Raw genomic sequence first — 21,454 nt, forward strand, 5'->3', positions numbered from 1 at the left:
ACAATTTTTATGGAAAACGGACCACAAATGCGAGGCAAAAATCTGGACATTCGAAAATCTGTATATTTGAGAGGTACGTATTCCATCTGAGCTGAGCCTGAAAATGGTCGGTGTTATTTTTTATCAGTGCACTTGTTTGTGCCTTTCGACTTTTTCCCCGTTAGGGGTCGCCACAGCGGAACTCCGGTCCGGTAATGATTGGTAGTGGATTTTTAAGTATACCGGGTTACCAGCCCTGACGCACAACCTTCAACGAAAGCACGCCCCATTCACGTATGCCTCCACACATAAGACGCTCAAGCTGACAATCGAACGGGACAACGTCTTGCTATGAGGCGACAAGGCTACCACAGCACCACCACCGCAGTATTTTTGATCACTGCATTACCCCAGTTAAATATAAATAAAAATAGCATGCACACACACAGCACGTATTTGTTCATACAGAAAATTGATGATATACTGCAGCGATGTTTGCCTGATCTCTGTCCTTGAAGGTACTGGAACTTCTCCAGTTTTGGTTTATATAATTAATCCTCGCTTATTTTATGGACGAGGATGTTGTAGATCTCTGCACCTCCAGATCGGTTCTATTTACACAGAGAAATGAAATGTAGAGGTGCGATTGGACATTTAAAGTCACGTGCATTTGCGTTGGTACATGAAACTGACCTCGGAGGGAAACTACAGCTAGTGCCGTAATAGTAAGACTTACCACAACTAATCTGTTAATTTTATAAATTATTTTTTTAGTACGTGCTAAAAACTAATATGACATTAGGAATTAGATTCCTAAGGGAACAGTTTTATGTCATTCATAGGAGTCGGAATGTATTTTGTTAAGAAAAGAAACCCTGATAACGGGACTCGGTTTAAAAGGACTGTAAACTGTTTTTACTTAAAATATTAAGTATCACTTTTGTTATGGCAAATATGTATACCACAATATAGGCATCTATCTTTACCACTTTCAAACATAGGTTTGAAGACACCGACGAGCGTATTTCTCACTGGAATACAGGAAATCTTCTGTTCCAACTAGCATGCCCTTGCAAAATAACGCAGCAACTTGGATTGTCTGCAGAGCATACTCTTTCAACTGTCCATTATCTCATATTTTTAGCCTTTTGCTCATAAAATTTGTGATTTTTCGGGCAAATCACTGAGGAATTAAATCACTAAATAATGACGCACATGTGAGTTTCAGACTGTATATATTTCAGAAAATGTACACTAACACAAAACTTGTTATTCTAGCAATTTTCTAAGAGCGATATTCAAAATGTATTCCTATTTTGGGCCTTTATCCCTCTATTATTTTATGTCCTATCCAGATTTGTTGCGCTCAGAGGTATGCTGCCGAATCCGATTATACTCCTGTAGGGCGCAGGAAATGCAAGCAGTAGCAGAGTTTTGATTTGCATTGGCTGGGCAGACTAGAAAAAACTGAATGACAGACAGGCACAATTTGGTTGGGAGCGAAACGCGAAGAGTAATGGAAAGTTACGCACAGACGGAGTACTATGTCTAGATCTGCAGTAGGAACTTTATTGCATGGCATCCTGATAATTTAAATTAGTAATTTTGCGTTAACATCTGCGTAACTGCAATATGTGTTCGGCGGGGGAAAATTCCTGTAAATCGATCAAGGATGTTCTAGATTTTTAATGGCTGTACAAGCGCAATTTCTTACACTCTCCTACCAAAAAGAAGGTGCCTGTATCAAGTTTATGCTATGTTAAGAAGCTCATAGGTTCATACTGGTTAATTACTTGTATTATCGTTTTGCACCTAGACCTTGGATATTCGGGGTTATTATTTGTTATCTTTGTCTGTAGGGACCCGTCCGGGGTGTGTTTACGCTTACATGTCGTCTAAGTTGTATTAAAAAGAATTGGATTAGGTTTTTTGAAGGGGGAATTTACTTAAGAAATGGGGATCCTTTTTGGGAGAGGTACATGTCTTGACAGTGCTTGCTACAAATAATTACTGAATCTTTGTAGCGGTTGTTTGTAACGTTTCCAGTTTTTAGGAACAGGTAGAAGGCCTGGCAGATATGTCTCATTTGTTGCTCGTTAGACCGGATTGTCACAATAAGAGGCATAATAGAGAGAGAGCGCTTTTAGACATTCCCAAGTATCATGAGCACCTTAAGGTACACAGATTACTTTTTTTTTTGAGGAAACATTGTTCATCTAGAAAAATGCATTGTGTTTGGGCTAGGCAAGTGTCAACGGCGGCATTATATTTGATTACTGGTATAATAAAGTATACTGAGTTTATAATTCCTTTGACCTAAAGGGTATTCCTTTAGTGATTAGCTGGGCAAGGTAAAACATTGTTTTAACAATAGCTTATAGGTAGTGGTTGACGAGTTCATTTACCACAAATGAGCTCTGGTCTATGATTGTTTTAGTTAGTTTTGGAGAACATTTGTATTATTTGGGGTGTATATGCCAGTGCTGAGTTTGCAGTCCGTAAACTTGGTTGGTCAGAGACCTCCGTTTCAGCGAAGTATAAGTTTAATACAAGTCCCAGAACAGATCTTTGAGGATGCCATTGGTAATGAGCCTTTTTGAGTGTACCTCCCAGAAGTATAGCTGGTTCAACCAGTGGCCTTGTGCCAGTACCATGAACTGGCTCCACACCCCCTCGGCTCTTCAAGTGAAGAGAAAAAAAAGCACTTTACTGCAATATGCCGAGCGCTACATAGTAAGCAATCGGCTTATTACTGATAGATCCAGGCCCCCCACTCCTGCTGTTCCACAGAGGAGCACAACTATTTTCACACCAACCAGGTAGTCTAATGCATAATACACCTCCCATCCCTTCTGCCCCGCTATTCAGGGCCTGTTTTTGTGCCCTGGCCCCAGCCCTCCTTCAACATATTTTATTAAAAAAAAAAAAAAAAATTTCTTCTTTTAAACTGTGGCATACAGTTGCTACAGTTTATACCCAACGTGCATGGAGCACTATAGCACTTGGGTTTTAGTCATTTTTTTTAACCATAGCAATCTGCTTGCTATATTTTAGACCACACAAGTTTGACTGTAAAGGCGATACTGGCTTTTAAAAACCAGCATTGCATTAAAGAGATATCGGGATCGGCTAATCGTAACACCCTCACCTGACACTTTGTGCCTGGGGCAGATGTTCATCGTGTTTCACTGTTGCAGTTATCACTGTTGGGTTCTTCCTGCTGGCAGGCAGCCCTCGATCGGCCAGAGTCCCAAAGTCTGGGTCCAACGTCGGCTGAGGTCGCTCCTTCCCTGACATCAGAGCGCCAGGGGGGGTATAAAGGCCTCAGCCGACACCATTTTCCTCAGTCTTTCTTGCTGCGTGGTGCCCGAAGCAAAGCAGTTCGCAAGTGCCGGTCGGCCGACTCCTTTTCACTTTTGATGATTTATCTGAAGACGATGACTTCTTAAAGCTAAGTACCCCATTGGGGAAACTTTTTTCTTGCTCCAGTCCGATGTCAGAAAAATTAATAATTGCATTTTTTTGTGGGAAGCAAATATCTCATAAGGATTTTCATTCATACTGTATCCCTTGCCTAGGCCCTGACCACGACGTAGCTAGTTGTAGGTTTTGTGCTAGATTTAACCAACGCACTATTAAGCGCAGGTACGATTTTGCCTTCCATTATTTTGGGAGAAGATTTAACTACAACATGTCGGATTCTTATCCGGCCGGAGCATATAAACGGTGCAAAGATAAAGACTGGCCGCGGAGGTCCAAAACGGACGACATTTCTCTACCAGAGCCAGTTGTCGGTCGTCAGTGAGGCACTTTCGCAGCCCCTGTCATCTGCCACTTTTGAACCGCTTGCCTATACTGACTCCCACGAGGAGCCGATGAAGCCTTCAGAATTTCAAGGGACCGGACCTTCGGATAATGCCCCCTCAGATGGGTCCGGAGCCGCTGTGCATGCACCAGCTTCTGAGGGGGTTTTCAGGCCTACACAGCTTCATGTAAAGATGGCTTCAGTTTTACAGACAAAGAGTAAGACTCCAGCAAAGACAAAGAAACAAGCACAGGCCTCTTCAGTTCAGGGCCCTAGACCTCAGGGACAGATGCTTAAAATGGCCGAAGACCTGTTGATTATGATCAGGGGTTCCCATCCCCCTCCTGAGAAAAGGCCTAGGCAAGAGCCAGATTATGATTCATCAGATCAAGTTTCAATTTCTTTTGTTTCTTCCTCTCAGCAGGATTATTCCTTCCCTCCTTATGAGGATTCTGATGCTCAAGAATTCCCTCCTTCAGCATCTCCTCCTGAAGATTATTCTTTTGGGGAAACCTTGCATGACAGAGAGCATTTCCACTGGGAAGGGCAGGAATACTCTGAATCCAAGAGAAGGCTTAGAGATTTTCTTCTTCTCCCCCAGCGTAGGCCCCTGGCTATCCCTCCTGTCTTGGACATTGTGGATGATGTTTTTACAGAATCTACCCTCTCTCCTGATTCCTTTTCTCCTGCTCCTGTCAAACCTGATAGGTATTATAGGGTTCCAGATTCTCACAAATTCCTTTTTAAAAATCCTTCAGCTGATCCAGAAACTATTTCTCAGGGCCCTAAGGGTGTTAAAGCGGCCTCTGCTAAGAACCCTATTCCCTCTGACAGAGAGTCCAGAGCCTTGGAAAGATGGGGCAAAAAAGTTTATACTTCTGCTACGTTGTCTATTAGAGCTTTGAATTGTCAATTTCATATGTTGAAATATCAGCAATACCTTTTGTCTGTGTTGAAATAAAAGATGTCAGCTGTTTCTGGTTGTGCAGAAAATAAGGAGTTACAGGATTTATTGCATGCTATTGAGCAGGTGGGTAAACATACCCTGCACTGTGGTTTTGATTCCTTGGAGGCTTCTTGCAGGGCTGCAGCGACTGGCACAGTTATTAGAAGGCATGCTTGGTTAAGGGAGCAAAGTTTGCCAGATCAGGTTAAGGCCAAACTGTTGGATGCCCCTCTACAGCACAATGTTTTGTTTGGTGCCAAAGCCGAGGAGGGATTAAAGAAAATGGAAGATGAGGCCAAATCTATGCAGACAGTTAAAGATTTTTACAGGTGCAACCACCTAGATTTAGCAGGAACTGGCCAGCTAAACCTTGGTCCTTTCTGACCTCGGACAGACCCTAGAGAGACCGATACAGGCATTCCAGAGGAAGAAGAAAGGCACAGACCTCTTTCAGACCCAGGCAGTGGAGTGCTCCTTCTCCCAAGGGTGGAGAAGATGGGTCACAACCCTGCAGGAAACAGTCTTTATGACTCTTCCTTATTAGCTCCAGGGGCTCCTCTCCTGGAAGTGCCTTTGGGAGGAAAAATTTCTCTTTTTCATCACAATTGGAGCCGCATAACCCAAGACAAATGGGTTCTGGACATAGTTTTAAGAGGTTACAAGTTTCATTTCCATACCTTGCCAAAACCGAACGGATGGCCAGACCTGCCAAAGCATCAATGGGCAGAGGCTCAGAAGCAAGTTCAGTCCCTCGTGGCTATGAGGGCCATAGTATTGGTACCAAACACAGAAATAGGGCAAGGTTTTTATTCAAAACTTTTCTTGGTTCCCAGGAAGGAAAACACATGGAGACCAATCCTGGACCTTTCCGTACTAAACACCTTTCTGGATATACCAAAATTCAAAATGCTCACTCTGCAGCAGCTGCTGGCTATGCTTAGCAAGAACGCTTGGATGGTGACTTTGGACTTGAAAGAAGCTTACCCGCATATTCCTATAAGGCAGGAATGCAGAAGGTATCTCAGATTCAAAGCGGGCTCGAAGCATTACCAGTTCTCTGCGCTGCCCTTTGGCTTATCTACTGCGCCCAGGGTCTGTACCAAGTGCCTGGCACCAGTAATGGTATTCTGCAGACAGAAGGGAATTCAGATATACCCTTATCTGGACGATTGTCTCATTCAAGCAGACAACAAGGAGACTTTACTTCAGCATCTGTTTTTTGTGCAGCTTCTACTCGGGTGTCTAGGGTTTACAGTGAACCTAAAGAAATCAAACCTGGTACCCACTCAACAGATTACTTTCCCGGGTGCTCTTTTGAGCACTACAACCCAGATGGCTTACTTGACACCAGACAAAAAAGTGCAACTGGCTTCCTCTTTCAAAAACCTGGCTTCAAAGAGTCAGCTAACTGCAAGAAAAATTCTGCAGGCCTTGGGTTACATGGCATCCTGCATTCTGCTAATACCATATGCAACACTGCATATGAGGAAAATACAGTGATACCTCAAGCGTGTATGGTCTCAGCATTGCCACAGTTTGGAAACCGTGATCACAATTTTGCCTTGCCTCCAGTGGGAATTTCTTTGGTGGGCTGAAGCCTTTCTCCAGAACAAGGGAAAGCCTTTCTGTCCCACTCCAGCCAATCAAGTGATAACGACGGATGCTTCGGACTATGCATGGGGAGCCCACATGCAAGGGAAATGTCTTCAGGGTGCCTGGGCAGAGGACCAAATGCACCTGCACATAAATTTGAAGGAAATGCTAGCTGTACAGAATGCACTGACAGCTTTCAAGGATCTTATTCTACTGGGGCAATTACTGATAAAGACAAACAACACTACAGTGATGTGGTACATAAACAAGCAGGGAGGCTCCCACTCTTACCCCCTGTGCAGACTGGCCATGACTCTGTGGAACACAGCACTGGCTGGCCTGCAAGGTAGAGTTACAATCTCAGTTTCTGCCAGGAAAAGACCACTCTCTGGCAGACAGTTTAAGCAGAAACCTCTCAGATCCACACGAATGGATGTTGGATGTTCAGATATTCAGGATGATAACAGAGGCATGGGGTGCCTGGACATGGATCTCTTTGCATCCCCCAAAGCCAGCAACTGCAAACATTCTGCACTAGGACCTACCACGAATGGGAATGGAAAGTGGATGCCCTCTCATTCAGTTGGAAAAACCTTTCAGTGTATGCTTTTCCTCCATTGCCTCTTCTACCAAGGGTACTTCTGAAGATAAAACAGGACAAACCAAAAATGATTCTACTGGCTCCCAACTGGCCTCGACAATTCTGGTACTCAACCCTGATGAACTTGGCTCAGGGTCCACCCTGGATTCAACCACAAATGCCACATCTACTGTCTCAGCAAGACGGCTGGATCCTGCACAGCCATGTCAAAACTCTGAATCTAGCAGCCCGGCGGATCCAGGGGCTGTAAGCAATTCTACCTTTACCAAACCGGTAATGGATGTAATTCTTGAAGCTAGAAGGCCCAGCACTAGGAAATCTTTTGCAGGAAAATGGAAAAGGTTTTGCATCTGGAATCAGGCCCAGGGTGTTGATACGACAGTTCCAAACATTCCTCTGATTTTACAATACCTAACAGAGATGTTGCATAAGGGCCTATCTTTTTCATCTATCAAAATATATGCCTCAGCTATTTCTGCACACTACAATACGGACCCTCCAATTTTTTCTCATCCGTTACTTAAACAATATCTCAGGGGGGCAAAGAATTTAAGGCCTCCTAGAAGAGCTCCAGTTCTCGTTTCAGATCTCAACTATGTTTTGGAAAAGCTAACTCTGCCTCCTTTTGAACCTGCGGCTACCACAGATTTAAATTTTTTATCATGGAAAACTGCTCTTCTTTTAGCAATAACCTCTGCCAGAAGAGTTTCGGAATTGCAAGCACTCATGGCTGTGGAACCGTTCATTATTTTTCATCAGGACAGGGTTTCCCTGAGGACTAACCCCACTTTTATGCCCAAGGTGGTTTCTAAAGTAGCCTTGAATCAGACTATTCATTTACCTACTTTCTATCCTAATCCTCAAAATGAAGGAGAGAAACTTTTACATTCTTTAGACATACACAGGCAGCTTCGCTTTTACCTGGACAGGACCAAGATTTTTAGGAAAACTGACAAATTGTTTGTAGCCTATGCTGCTACATCACAGGGAAAAGCAATCACTAAACAAGCTATTTCTAAGTGGATTGCCCACTGCATCAGGTTCTGGCAAAGCAGTTCCTATTAACATTAGGACACATTCTACCAGAGCTGCTGCTACTTCAGCAGCCTTCCTCAGTGGAGTTCCTACCAAGGAAATCTTAAAAGCTGTTACTTGGAGTTCTGTGCATACCTTTTCTAAGCACTAGAACCTCCCTCTCTACTCTAAATCTAGGGCAGGCTTTGCCTCTGCAGTCCTGCAGGGCCTTGTTGCCGCCCCTTCTGTACCATCTCCAGCCACCCTTTCTTAGCTTTGGGATTCAACCCAACAGTGATGACTGCAACAGTGAAACACGATGAACGTAGTACAGATGTTCATCGTGCATACAGCTGCAGTCATAACAGATGGGTTATCCTGCCGTCAGGCGGGTCCTCAGTCGGCCGAATTCCAAAGTCTAGGTCCGGCGTCGGTTGTCGTCGCTTCTTCCCTGACATCAGTGCGGCAGGGGTATAAAAGAACCAGCCAACGCCATTTTCTTCAGTCTTTCTTGCCGCGTGGTTCCCGAAGCAGAAGCAGTTCGCAAGTGCCGGTCGGCCAACTCCTGAGATTACGAATATTTTTCAACCGAAGTCTTCTTGAAAGCTAAGTACCCCGTTGGGGAAACTTTTCTTGCCTCAGACCGATGTCAGACAAGGTTAATAATTGCATTTCATGTGGGAAGCAAATACCGCATAAGGATTTCCATTCCTTCTGCATTCCTTGCTTAGGCCCAGACCACGACGTCTCGGCCTGTCGTTTGTGCCAGATTCAACAAACGCACTATTAAGCGGCGGGCGGAGTTCGCCCAACACTATTTTGGTAAAAAATTTAATTACATTATGTCGTCGGATACGCCGACTCCAGTTTTAAGTAAAAGACGCAAAGATAAGGACCGACAAAAGAGGTCCGCGACTTCTACCGACACCACGCTAAAGCCGGCTACAGATGCTCCGGTTCTCAGCAAGGCGCCTACGCAGCCCCTGAGTACCGATGACGCTTCTTTAGCGGTGTCTTCTGTGCCCGAGGTCGCAGGCTTCTTGGCCCCCACCCCGACTACAGATACCGACGCCACTCTTGGCGGGGAAACTCAGAGTTTCGACAGGCCTGCCACCTCTCAAGGTGTCTTCAGGCCTTCTTCTTCTTTTTCCATTAAGGCTTTCACAAAATCTAAAACAGCCATGAAAACTAAAAGACAAGCTCCACAGAGCCCCTCTCAAGGCCCCATGCCTAAAAAACAGATGCTCAAAATGGCTGAGGATTTGATTACTCTTATCAGGGGTTCTCAACCCCCCCTGGACAAAAGGCCCAGATTAGAGGAAGACTACCCTTCCTCGGACCAGGCCTCCATTACCTCAGAACACTCTGAAGACCAGGAATATTCTTACTCCCCTTTTGAAGATTCTGATGCGGAGGAGTCCATTCCCTCTGTCTCCCCCCCCCTGAGGACCATTCTTTTGGGGAAACCTTGCATACCTTGAGGGAACACTTCCACTGGGAAGGCCAAGATTACTCAGACTCCAAGAAAAGGCTCAGGGATTTTCTCTTGCTCCCTCAGCACAGGCCTCTGGCTATCCCTCCTGTCTTAGACATACTAGATGATGTGTATTCAGAGGCCAGCCTTAACCCAGATTCTTTACCACCAGCTCCAGTTAAGCCTGACGGGTATTACCGGGTTCCTGATTCACACCAATTCCTTTACAAAAGCCATGCTGCTGACCCAGAAACTATTTCACAGGGTCCCAAGGGAATTAAGGCCTCTACTGCCAAAAATCCATTACCTTCTGAGAGATTCCAGAGCTTTAGAAAGGTGGGGGGAAAAAGGTATACACCTCGGCCACTTTAACCATGAGGGCATTAAACTGTCAGTTCCATATGTTAAAGTATCAACAGTTTTTGTTATCTCAGTTGAAAAGCAAAATGTCACAACCTGAACAACCAGACTTGAAGGAGTTGCAGGATTTGTTGCATAGTGCAGAGCAAGTGGGTAAACATACCTTGCAAATGTGGTTTTGATGCTTTAGAGGCCTCATGTAGAGCTGCTGTTACAGGGTCTGTCATACGTAGACATGCTTGGCTCAAAGAGCAAACCTTACCAGATCATGTCAAAGCTAAATTACTAGATGCACCTCTTCAAAAAGATGTACTGTTTGGTGTTAAAGCTGAGGAGGTATTAAAGAAAATGGAGAAAAAGGCAAGATCAATGCAAACAGTGAAAGATTTCCTACAGGTACAACCTCCACGTTTCAGTAGAAACTGGCCTTCAAAAAATTGGTCCTTTCCAGCCTCGGACAGACCTCAAAGAGGTAGATACAGGCGCCCGAGGGGTAGAGGGCAATCTCAAGGATCATTTAGAGCCAGACAATGGCAAGCATCTACACCAAGAGGTGGAGATGATAGATCACAGCCATTCAGAAAGCAGACACAATGACTTTCCCCTTTGTGTGCCAAGCAAAGCTCTAATGGCAGCACCTTTGGGCGGAAAACTGGCATTATTTTCGAAAAGTTGACATATTGTCACAAAAGACAAATGGATCCTGGACATTATAGACAGAGGCTGCAGATTCCACTTTCACACCTTTCCAAAAATGCGAGGCATGCCAAACCTGCCACAAAATCAAAGGGCAGAGGCACAAAAACAAATTTTAGCTCTCATGGACATGAAAGCTATTCAAGAGGTACCTGCACAAGAACAGGGTCAAGGTTTTTATTCCAGACTATTCCTGGTACCAAGGAAGGACAAAGATTGGAGACCTATTTTGGACCTATCCATCCTAAACACATATTTATTCGTACCAAAATTCAAGATGCTCACATTACAGCAGCTTCTTCCCATGCTGGGCAAGGAGTCTTGGCTGGTAACATTGGACCTCAAGGAGGCATATCTGCATGTCCCTATCAGACAAGATTGCAGAAGATACCTCAGATTTCTTGCAGGTTCAACCCATTATCAATTCTCTGCATTGCCCTTTGTCTTATCTACTGCGCCCAGAGTGTTCACGAAATGCCTGGCATCAGTAATTGCCTTCTGCAGACTTCAAGGGATACAAATATACCCATATTTGGACGACTGCCTGATCCAAGCGGACAGCAAGCACATACTTCTGAAACACCTGGCGTTTATAATAAAGTTGTTGAACTTTCTGGGATACACAGTCAACAAAAAGAAATCAAAACTAATACCCTCGCAAGCAATAATTTTCCTGGGTGCCAGCTTGAATACAAACACCCAGATGGCCTACCTCACGCCAGAGAAACAAGGGCAACTATCTCAATACTTCAGAAAAATGGCAACCTTCACCAGGCTGACTGCAAGGAAAATCCTGCAGTTCTGGGATTCATGGCATCTTACATCCTGCTAATCCCATATGCAAAGCTGCATATGAGGAAACTTCAATGGTACCGAAAAAACTTATGGTCTCAACACAGCCACAGTTTGGAAACAATTATACCACTCATTCCATGTCTCCAAAAGAAATTTCTGTGGTGGGCTCAAGCATGCCAAAGAAACATAGGTCTCCCATTCTGCATGCCTCAAGCAAATCAAATCATCACAACAGACGCCTCGGACTACGCCTGGGGGGCGCACATGACAGATCAGTGCATTCAGGGCAAATGGTCCCAAAAAGAAAAACAACTACACATCAATCAAAAGGAAATGCTAGCAGTAAAAAATGCTATTATGGCCTTCAAAGACCTACTGCATCCAGGCCAGCTATTGATAAGAACAGACAACACCACAGTGATGTGGTACATAAACAAACAGGGAGGAACCCATTCATATCCCCTGTGCAGGCTAGCCATGTCTCTTTGTAACTCGGCTCTGGAATTACAAATCCATCTTCAAGCACAATTCCTGCCAGGCAAGGAAAACACGCTGGCAGACAACCTAAGCAGAAATGTGACAGATCCACATGAATGGAAGTTGCATCCTCAAGTTTTTGCAAAGATAATTCAAGCATGGGGAAGGCCAGGCATAGATCTCTTTGCTACCCACAGAAATTACCAATTGAAAAAATTCTGCTCAAGGACCTATCATCCACAGGCCTGGAAAGTAGACGCACTGTTTTTCAGTTGGACAACATTGACAGTTTATGCTTTTCCACCTCTTCCTCTGCTGCCCAAAGTTCTATTAAAAGCCAGAGCAGACAGACCAAAGATGATTCTCATTGCTCCAGACTGGCCAAGACAACACTGGTACCCACTCCTGAGGAGCCTGACGCATTCCCCACCATGGATCCTACCTCTAATGCCTCTTCTGTTGACCCAGCACAACTTCAAAATTCTTCACAGTCAGCTGAAGACACTCAACCTAGCAGCATGGAGGATTCCTTGATTTCCCAACAGACCCTCCTCTCCAAGGAGGTGCAGGATGTCATTTTGGAGGCCAGAAGGCCTTCTACTAGAAAAGCCTACTCCGCCAAATGGAAACGGTTTTGTGCCTGGAATCAGAAAAAGGGACAGAATCCTGGGATACTGAATTTACCTCAAATATTACAGTACCTAGCTGAGATGCTAAACAGAGGACTTTTATTCTCCTCCATCAAAATCCATGCTTCAGCCATTTCTGCACAATATAACACTGATCCTCCTTTATTCTCTCATCCGCTCTTAAGACAGTTCCTCAGAGGGGCTAAGAATATAAAACCCCCAAGGAAGCAACCAGTACCTGCTTGGGACCTCAATTTCATTTTAGAAAAACTGACCCTGCCTCCAGTTGAGCCAGCTGCTTCATCAGAACTGCAATATTTGTCATGGAAAACAGCCTTCCTTCTGGCTATCACCTCAGCACGCAGGATTTCGGAACTACAAGCCCCCATGGCTGTGCAACCTTTCATCATTTTCCATCAGGACAGAGTTTCCTTACGAACCAAACCCTTCCTTTATGCCAAAGGTAGTATCCAGTGTGGCCTTGAATCAGGCTATCCACTTACCTACTTTTTATCCTAATCCACAAAACAAAGGGGAGAGACTACTACATTCCTTGGACATTCACAGACAGCTTCATTATTATTTGGACAGGACAAAGCCATTCAGAAAATCAGAGCAACTCTTTGTGTCCTATGCTGCAGGTGCTCAAGGAAAGGCTATTTCCAAACAGACAATCTCAAAATGGATAGCCCACTGTATACGCTTTTGTTATTCTTTTCATGGTAAGACTGCACCTACAAGCATCAGATCTCACTCCACAAGGGCTACAGCTACCTTTGCAGCTTTCCTCAGGGGGGGTTCCTACCAAGGAAATTTTGGAAGCAGCCACTTGGAGTTCTGTGCATACCTTCTCCAAACACTATCACCTACCACTGTACTCTAAATCTAGAGCGGGCTTTGCCACAGCAGTCTTGCAGGGCATCCTTGCTCCTCCTAGTTCCACTTAGTGCCTGCCACCCCTTTTTAGCTTTGGGATTCTACCCATCTGTTATGACTGCAGCTGTATGCACGATGAACATAGTACAGTTTTGTACCTACCATAAATGTAGATGTTCGAGTGCTAATACAGCTGCAGTCCAGGTTTCCCTCCCTCCATCCCCACTTGGGACAGGCCTTATGACAAACACCTCCTCATACAACCTGATTGGGGTATTCTTTTATGGTGTATTTGCTGGCACACTACTGTTTTTTGATTATATTGCATTGCATTATTACATAAGTTTATGTTTTTCCTTCCTTCTGGGGGCACCTGACATCTGGGGCAAGAAAAACTGAAGAAAATGGCGTCGGCTGGTTCTTTTATACCCCTGCCACACTGACGTCAGGGAAGAAGCGACGACCACCGACGCCGGACCTAGACTTTGGAATTCGGCCGACCGAGGACCCGCCTGACGGCAGGATAACCCATCTGTTATGACTGCAGCTGTATTAGCACTCGAACATCTACATTTATGGTAGGTACAAAACTGTACTTTGTGTACTCTTACCATAAATGTAGATGTTCGAGTGTGTTCACTGTTGCACTCTGGGTTACCCTCCCTCCTATCCCCTCTTTTGCTGTTTTTATGAGTACTGTATGTGTTTCCTTAGCACTACTCTTCCTCTGAGGTATATTTGCTGGTGATTTTTGCTTATGTTCTAGTTTGATGCATGCTTATTCTTCTGACTAAGCTATTGGCCTTTTGTTTTGGGCACCTGACATCTGGGGCAAGAAAAACTGAAGAAAATGGCGCCGGCTGAGGCCTTTATACCCCTGGCGCTCCGTCTGGGAAGGAGCAACCTCAGCTGACGTTGGACCCAGACTTTGGGACTCTGGCCGATCGAGGGCTGCCTGCCAGCAGGAAGAACCCAACAGTGATGACTGCAACAGTGAACACACTCTAACATCTATATTTATGGTAAGAGTACACAACTGTACTTTGTCCCCTCAGCCCTACCTACTTACTCTACTGGTACCTGGTTTCTGTTTGATAATGTGTTTGCTTTTTAATGAGTTTTATGTAGAGGTTTAACTTTTATTTGGGTTATCTTCATCAATGATCACAGAATAAGAGAGAGGGCCAAAGGCTTTTGCTTAGTCCATGTGAGCAGTGTGTACAAGTTTACCTTTGTCAAGCACCTTGGTTCCTTTGTCAGAAGTCAGTCAGGTTAAGTAAGCAGGATTTGCTGGTCATGATCAAGGATTTGCAAGGCTGCCAATATCTAAATTTATAACTTCAAACGTGATGCATAATTCTAGCACCTTGTATTTGAGACTGGTGAGGATAATTGATGTATAGTTTTAGGGTCAGTGAGTGGGGCTCCCTTGTGTTACTGTTCTGGAGGCTTCAGGAACATAGGCATTTGATAAGCTGAGGTTGAATAGTCCTGCAAGAGATTCAGCAAGGCAGTGGTTCGTACTAACAAGAACATGGTGTGGTATCTTGTTTGGATCCTCAGAGCTAGTGCTTGTTTCAGTGGGAGCATCTAATAATTCTGTGTGTCTGAAGTTGAGCTAAACCTGTTTGCAAGGATATTTGTGATTACCCTTTGGGTTTAACGGGATGGTACTGTCATATCAGCTCAGTCCAATGTGGAATGTCATTCCAGAGATTTCAGACATGATTGAAGATTGCCATCTTTGAATGTGATAGAAGTATTAATTTTTCCCCATACTTGTTTTGCTCTTATATTTTACTTCTGTGTTTACTTTTTGATTACATTTTTGGAGCCACGGGATCTGAAGTTTCATCCTTTTGTTGCAGAGTTTGTTTTTGGTAAGATTTTACCAAAGGGATTTGTTTCTGAACTTGGTATTATATTTGTGGTGGATGGGAACAGGTGCCTTGATGCAATTACTTTGGTGGGATAATAATCTATGGTATACTCTGCTGTTTCTGCTACAAGGTAGGGAGCTTTTTAAACTTGAACACAGTCTGTAGCTAGTTAGTAAGTTTGCTTTGGAGAAGTGTCTAAAGACAGTGGGGTTCTTGGGCACATTTGGTTAGGATCGTATAGATGATACTATGGCTTGTTGATCATTTTTGGCCAGTGAGAGGATAACTGATGTGTAACCTTGTCATATTTGTGGGGGAATAGGTTAAGGTTTGAGCCACTAAGTGGTCGAGGGTGTGATATCCAGGAACTATTGTGCATATTTTTTGCAGTCTGTTTGCCAGTTAATGAATGTGTTGTGAAATAACATAAGTAATTGTTCAGTTCCATGGTTAAGGACTTTGATTTGAGTTAGGTTTTGTTGGCTTCGGGTGTCCTGTTGGTTTTGTAGTTAGTTGGTTTGCATTGGAGTGTTCTTATCGTTTTCGTGTTGGTGAATAAAAGATTTTAGTGGATCTACTTGGTTTGGCATTCCATTACAACTTCAAAAGAAGATTTGTTGCCTTCATTTATACTTGTTATTTGCATCAGAAGAATTTGGTAGAAGCAATTGTTTAACAAACGAACGCAGTGGTCCAAAACGTTGTTTTTGGTTCAGGTCAGGTGTGTCTTCCTTGCTTTCCAGTTTATTTGGTTTTGTAGTTAGACACACACAGCAGCCTTTCACATCATGGCTATCAGGAGATGTATATGATTGGGTCATTGGCTAGCAAGCGAAGGCATGAGGTGATGGGATTACAAAAAAAAAAAAAAAACCTGGTATAACCTCCTCAGACAGAGAGAGTTCTCTTCATTTGAGGGGCAAAGTGGTTGGCATTAACTTCAGGTACAGAAGTGTTGTGACTACATTGCAACCTTGTTTATGCAGCTGTGGATGTCTCTCTTTTTATGGGTTTGGAAGGCTTCAAGGGCTTTGCTGCTGCTTTGGCACAAGCCCAGTTTGGATTTGCTATGTTGTCAAATGTAGTAGACTGACTGTCTAAAGAAGGTGGTATGGGGCAGAAAATGTTTTAGCAGATGTGCCAAAGCCCTTTACTGTGAGGTGCAAACCATCCCTAGCAAAGCAGGAAGGACTTTCAGCCATCTTGCTCCAGGCTGGCACGCAGTTGATCTCAGAAGTAGTTTTTCCATTAATTTTACCATCTGTTTGCATTGTGCCATCATTCACACTGATGGTAGTGTACTGCTCAATACTAATTGTCCTCCCTAGCATTTCTAACATACTTACAGAGCTCAACCACATCTCACTTAATATGTTCCAGTAAGGTGTAATGTGGGTTGTTGACACCCATGTGAGCAACGGGTATGCAGTATGCATAGCTGGGGAGAAAAGACTTCTCTGTCCCTCAGATGAGACTCTGTGAAGGCCAAATAGTTAAGGTGTTTACCTTACAGTACAAGGTACAGAGTTTGATGATCACATAGGGTGTTTGCCTAGGTTTAAACTGGCCCACAAGGGCAGTGGGTCTTGTACTACTTTATGAACTCTATGAAGTTCAGCTGTCACTTTATCCATTCTCAGTCTGGTGGTTGTACGTCAGTATGCCTTACTTTAGAATGTTTTTTTATTTGAACATTATATGGAGTGTCTGTGCCTGGTGGCTTAGAGGTTGGGCCTGCCACTTGGGTGATCCATGATTGTTGTGCTTATTAAGAAGCACAGCAGTGTTTGCCGTTGATGATGTTTGTCTGCAGCATGGTACCATGGAGGCATTTTGAGCTTTTGGCAATTCTTTTGTCTCACTTTTTTGTGAGTGTAGTGCTGATACTGTGTTGTTGTGGGTGTGAGATTTCTGACACCTGCATCCATGTATTTGGAGAGGTTTACCTCCATTTAAGATATTTCTGTCTCTCTCATGTATAGAGTTGACACTTGGTAATAGTAGTTGGCTTTCATTGAGCATAAAGCAATTGCTGCATTGCTTCACGGAATGTAGTGCCAGTACTCTGGCAATGGATGAGGCAAGGGCAGGCTATTTCCATGGTGTGCAAAAGTAAAATATGTACCGTTAGTATAAATGGGGGGGGGGGGTTTAGGACGGCTTTGTAAGGTAGTCCAAGTGTTATGTAACCACAGTATTCAAAGATTGGTTTATGGCGTTGACTACTGCCTAGCTGTCTCTAGCAGAAGGAAGCAATGGAAGCACTCCTCCATCTTCCTTTGACAAGAATGTATCACAGCTTTATCGCATGTGTTTAAGATAATCTGTGTAAAGCAGCTTCGCCTTTATCCGAGTATTCAGTGAATATGTATTCAAGTGCAACTTGACTCTAGGAATGGGAAACAGAAAATTTACCTTAGAACTGCCCCTTATGCTTCTAATGGACATAGGTAGCTCCTAAATGCCTAATTCAATATGTGGGTCCCCTCAAATTTTCTGTGGTATGATCCCAGTTATCATTAGGAGTAATATGTAATTATTGGCCATTGGGTGGGTAAGGCCAGTCTCTAACCAAATGGAATATTAATTCAAGCACAAAAAGGGAAAATCGCTAGGCTTAAAATGATCTGCCAAGAGCAGCTAGCCTACTAGTTGTCTATAAACCTATGTATAGAAAATGGGCATTTGCCACAGGATAAAGACTAGTAGTGCAGTAAAAAAACAAACAAAAAAATATTTTGCCCTCAAGTACACTAAGTGCAAATATTTTTGCATTTGTGCTGTTAAGCAGTGAAGAGCAGATAATGTTCCCGAGTACCTGAGTAGTATAGTTACTTATCACCCAGGCATGTCTGGTGTTAAATTTTTTTGAGCTGATAAGCTGGGGAATTGTTATCTAAGTGGATCTCTGGTTGAGCAATAGTTCTATATAACCCCTTGGATATGAAAAAGTGGTGTGAACTATTTTTTGTAGATGGTCCTGTATAATCAGAAAAATTTCCATCTGTTACTTGACCATTGAATTTTTCAATCTTTAAAACTGTAGACATGTTTTATGAACTCTTGGCCAGACATGAATGCTAAGCTGCCATCACTTTAAGTGAATTTATATGATTCTAAGTTTTCAGGTAGAGGTTCATGTGCCAGGTTATTGCTTTCAATAACTGTGTAACGTAAGTAGTGATTAATATGTTGTCCGCTCTGTCCATGCTGTTATGTAATGTTTTGCAAGTTTTCCATGTCAATTTGTGGTTGCACAAGTGGCACTAAGGTTTAAAATCCGTTGAGCAAATCTACCAAGGTTGAATTGCTGTTGCATTAGCACAACAGGCCAAGTTTTTGTTGCTGCTGTTACTATGGCTTTTCTCATATATGAGCAAGAATGTAATGGTTATGGCTGTGTTGTCAGTGTGTGATCTCTGTAGCCTTCTGCTGAAAGAATGAGGCAGGCTTTACACTACTGTCAGTTTATTCCTTTTGTGAGTTGTGGTGACTTCAGGATGAGAGTAATAGTTAAGGGCTAGTGTGGTAACCTTGGTCCCTGCAAAAAAAAAAAAAAAAGTGTATGTATATATATATATATATGTGTGTGTGTATGTGTGTATGTATATATATATATATATATATATATATATATATATATATATATATATATATATATACACACACATACGTGCACACGTCTGTATACACATACGTGTGTGTGTATGTAATAATGTAATATATATGTATGTATATAAGAAATCTTTTCAACCAACAAAGTGCATGCAAGGAGAAAAGAACACGTGTTGTGGAATGTCACACCTCTAGCAGTCTACACACATCTTTCATTCTAGAATATTTTCTGAAAAATAAACTTAAAAAAATCATAAGGTAAATAAATTTAAATGTTTTGTGAACAATAAAAGCTATTAAAACCGTACAGATAGGAATGTTGCCAGTAAGAAGTATTTTTTACAGTGATAATAGTCGGTGCATTCATGGTCTTTTCCATAAATACTGTAATGTATTATAATGCACACACCCCCAAATTATATTTTTTTCTGAACTTTCACAAATTTCCATATCTTGGTAACTGTGTAACCTAGACTTAAATTGCTAGAACATTTTTGTTAATCTGATATAAGTTTTCATATTGACAACAATAAATTCCTCTGAGTATTATTTTTATTGAGATATTTACAGAAATATGAAAACATATGTTTAATTGTATGATTAGCAATACAAATAAATACGGGATATCTCTCAAGATGTGCAACTTACAGTGCAAATACCAAAGACTGTTTTCTTCAAACACATCTAAGGTTTCACCTAATGTCATGCAACAGTTTGTAAGTCACTTGTTTTTTGAAGTATTAAGTATGTATGTAAATATTAGTAGTTATGAAAATAAGCAACAAATAACGATCAATACTTCCGGTATAGTGTGAGATGAATCAGCGTTTTTTTGAATTGTTGCGTCACCTCCATTGGAGTTTCACACCATACACCTCAGTAATATGTAGGTATGTCAGTTATGAGAATATGAAGGTAAATATGAATAATAAGTGGTAAACAAAGATTAATGTCTCCACTGCAGTACATCCTAGACTAACAATGTTAGTGCCATTTTATAACTCATTGCTCTTTCTAATACTGCCTATTATTAGCATGTGTGCCTTTGTTGAAGGTTGAGCGTCGAGCTGGCACCTCGGCACCTGTAAAAAATCTACTGCCAATCATTAGCGGACCAGAGTTCCGATGTGGCGACCCCTAACCGTGAAAAGCTGAAAGAAGAACATTAGCTGGTAAGTCACTTAGTTAAGAAGTCGGACCCCAAAAAAGTTCTAAATGCCATAAGGAGGTATTTGTGTGAACTGGAAGTGTATAAAAAGACTTTATAGGCTTGAGCGAGTTCAACATCTTAATGGTATAGCTCCATCCCATAGTGAATCAAGCTTGGGTTTCACCAAATGGCTAAAGCAGTTCTGTAAGCCATAACAGTAGATGTTTGATTGATCATTGCTGAAGTAGCTACTCCCTCTGTAAGCCATAACAGTAGATGTTTGAATGATCATTGCTGAAATAGCTACTCCCTCCCAACACTCCTCTTATTTTTTTGTGCTAGGGTGGGGAAATTTTATTTAATTTATTTTCCTAGCATTGTCCTTCTCAGAACTTTAGCCTCCCTCTCATTGGTGACTTGAATGCTTTGAAGGGTTTAGCATCCAAACCTGTATTTTAGTGAGATCAGCTCAAGTTTACAGTTTGGGTGCATGGAAGGTGCCCTGTAGCTGAACGGCTGTTAATAGTCTTAGCCGGCTATATCACGTATAGCTTTGGCTACTGCAGCAGTGATAATTTGAACATCTATTCTTACATTAAGTTTACTTGCAGAACTGTAGTTTCTCTATTATTGCCACTGCCTTAAGGTATTTAAATGAACTGTCACCTATTGAAAAGAGGAGCATTATTACACATTGGTAGATCTGAAGTATTTCTATTTACATTATCATACTGAGGAGTATATTTTACAAAATGGTTGTTATTAAATCTGAGGTGGCACATACCTACACCACCTCAAATTAATATGCACAAAGATTCCTGGATTTCATTAATACTTGATCCCTACATTCCTGGACTTCATTAATGCTAGATGCCTAGATCTACTGTCCCATCTAGGGGGCTCAGAAATATTGGACCTGGTTCTCACTGATATTGCCATCTATGCTCAACACCTATAGTCACGTCACTGGTCATATCTGACCATTGTTCAGCATCATTCATTATGTGGGTAAAGCCTGACATACAATCCTCTGACTTTAGGGAAAACTCTAAAGCAAAACTAATTCAACTGATGACCCTCTGACTTTAGGGAAAACTCTAAAGCAAAACTAATTCAACTGATGACCTGATGAAATGTAAGTGCCCTCATCGCCTCCATGTTCTCATCTTGCATGCTGCCACATCTGTGGATAATTTTTATTTCCACCTCAAAACATGTATCAAGGCATCTCTTCCCCATAAGGTGCAGACAACACCAGATTCAGGAATAAACCTCTATGGTGGAACCCTAATATAAACAAATTATATAATTAGCAAAAGGAAAAAAGTTTTTTTATTTGTTGCCAGCAACATAACCACCATCCATTTGGGGCTAGCTGTCCTCTGGTTTTACAGTTTGTGTGAGTTACTATCCCGTGGCCTTTCTTATTCATTTTCAAGGTTCAAATGTCAAACTCCTCTTTCAGTGCAATCTCATATCAAAATGTTCTTGAAAGGAGTTTTGCATAAGAGGCCTTCAGGAAAACTGGTTCCCCCTCCATGGGATCTTAGTTTTAACACGTGTT

General features: G+C 42.5%; 1 protein-coding gene across 5 annotated transcripts in view; it reads left to right on the top strand.

The window, feature by feature from the left end:
* Positions 1 to 272: 272 nt before the first annotated feature.
* The window catches only part of LOC122799357 (protein DGCR6-like), a 557,275-nt gene continuing 536,093 nt past the window's right edge, over positions 273 to 21,454 (top strand). The window contains exon 1 of one of the 5 annotated variants that reach the window (XM_044068355.1): positions 273 to 497. The gene's annotated coding sequence lies outside the window, so the exon portion shown is untranslated. Of the gene's footprint in view, positions 498 to 598; positions 705 to 1,411; positions 1,714 to 21,454 lie in introns of those variants that run through there. The other 4 variants (XM_044068356.1, XM_044068354.1, XM_044068357.1 and 1 more) reach the window with 4 other exon arrangements.

Source organism: Protopterus annectens, chromosome 4.part0 (genome assembly GCF_019279795.1).
Source record: "Protopterus annectens isolate FY-2018-M chromosome 4.part0, PAN1.0, whole genome shotgun sequence".
Lineage (NCBI taxonomy): Eukaryota > Metazoa > Chordata > Ceratodontiformes > Protopteridae > Protopterus > Protopterus annectens.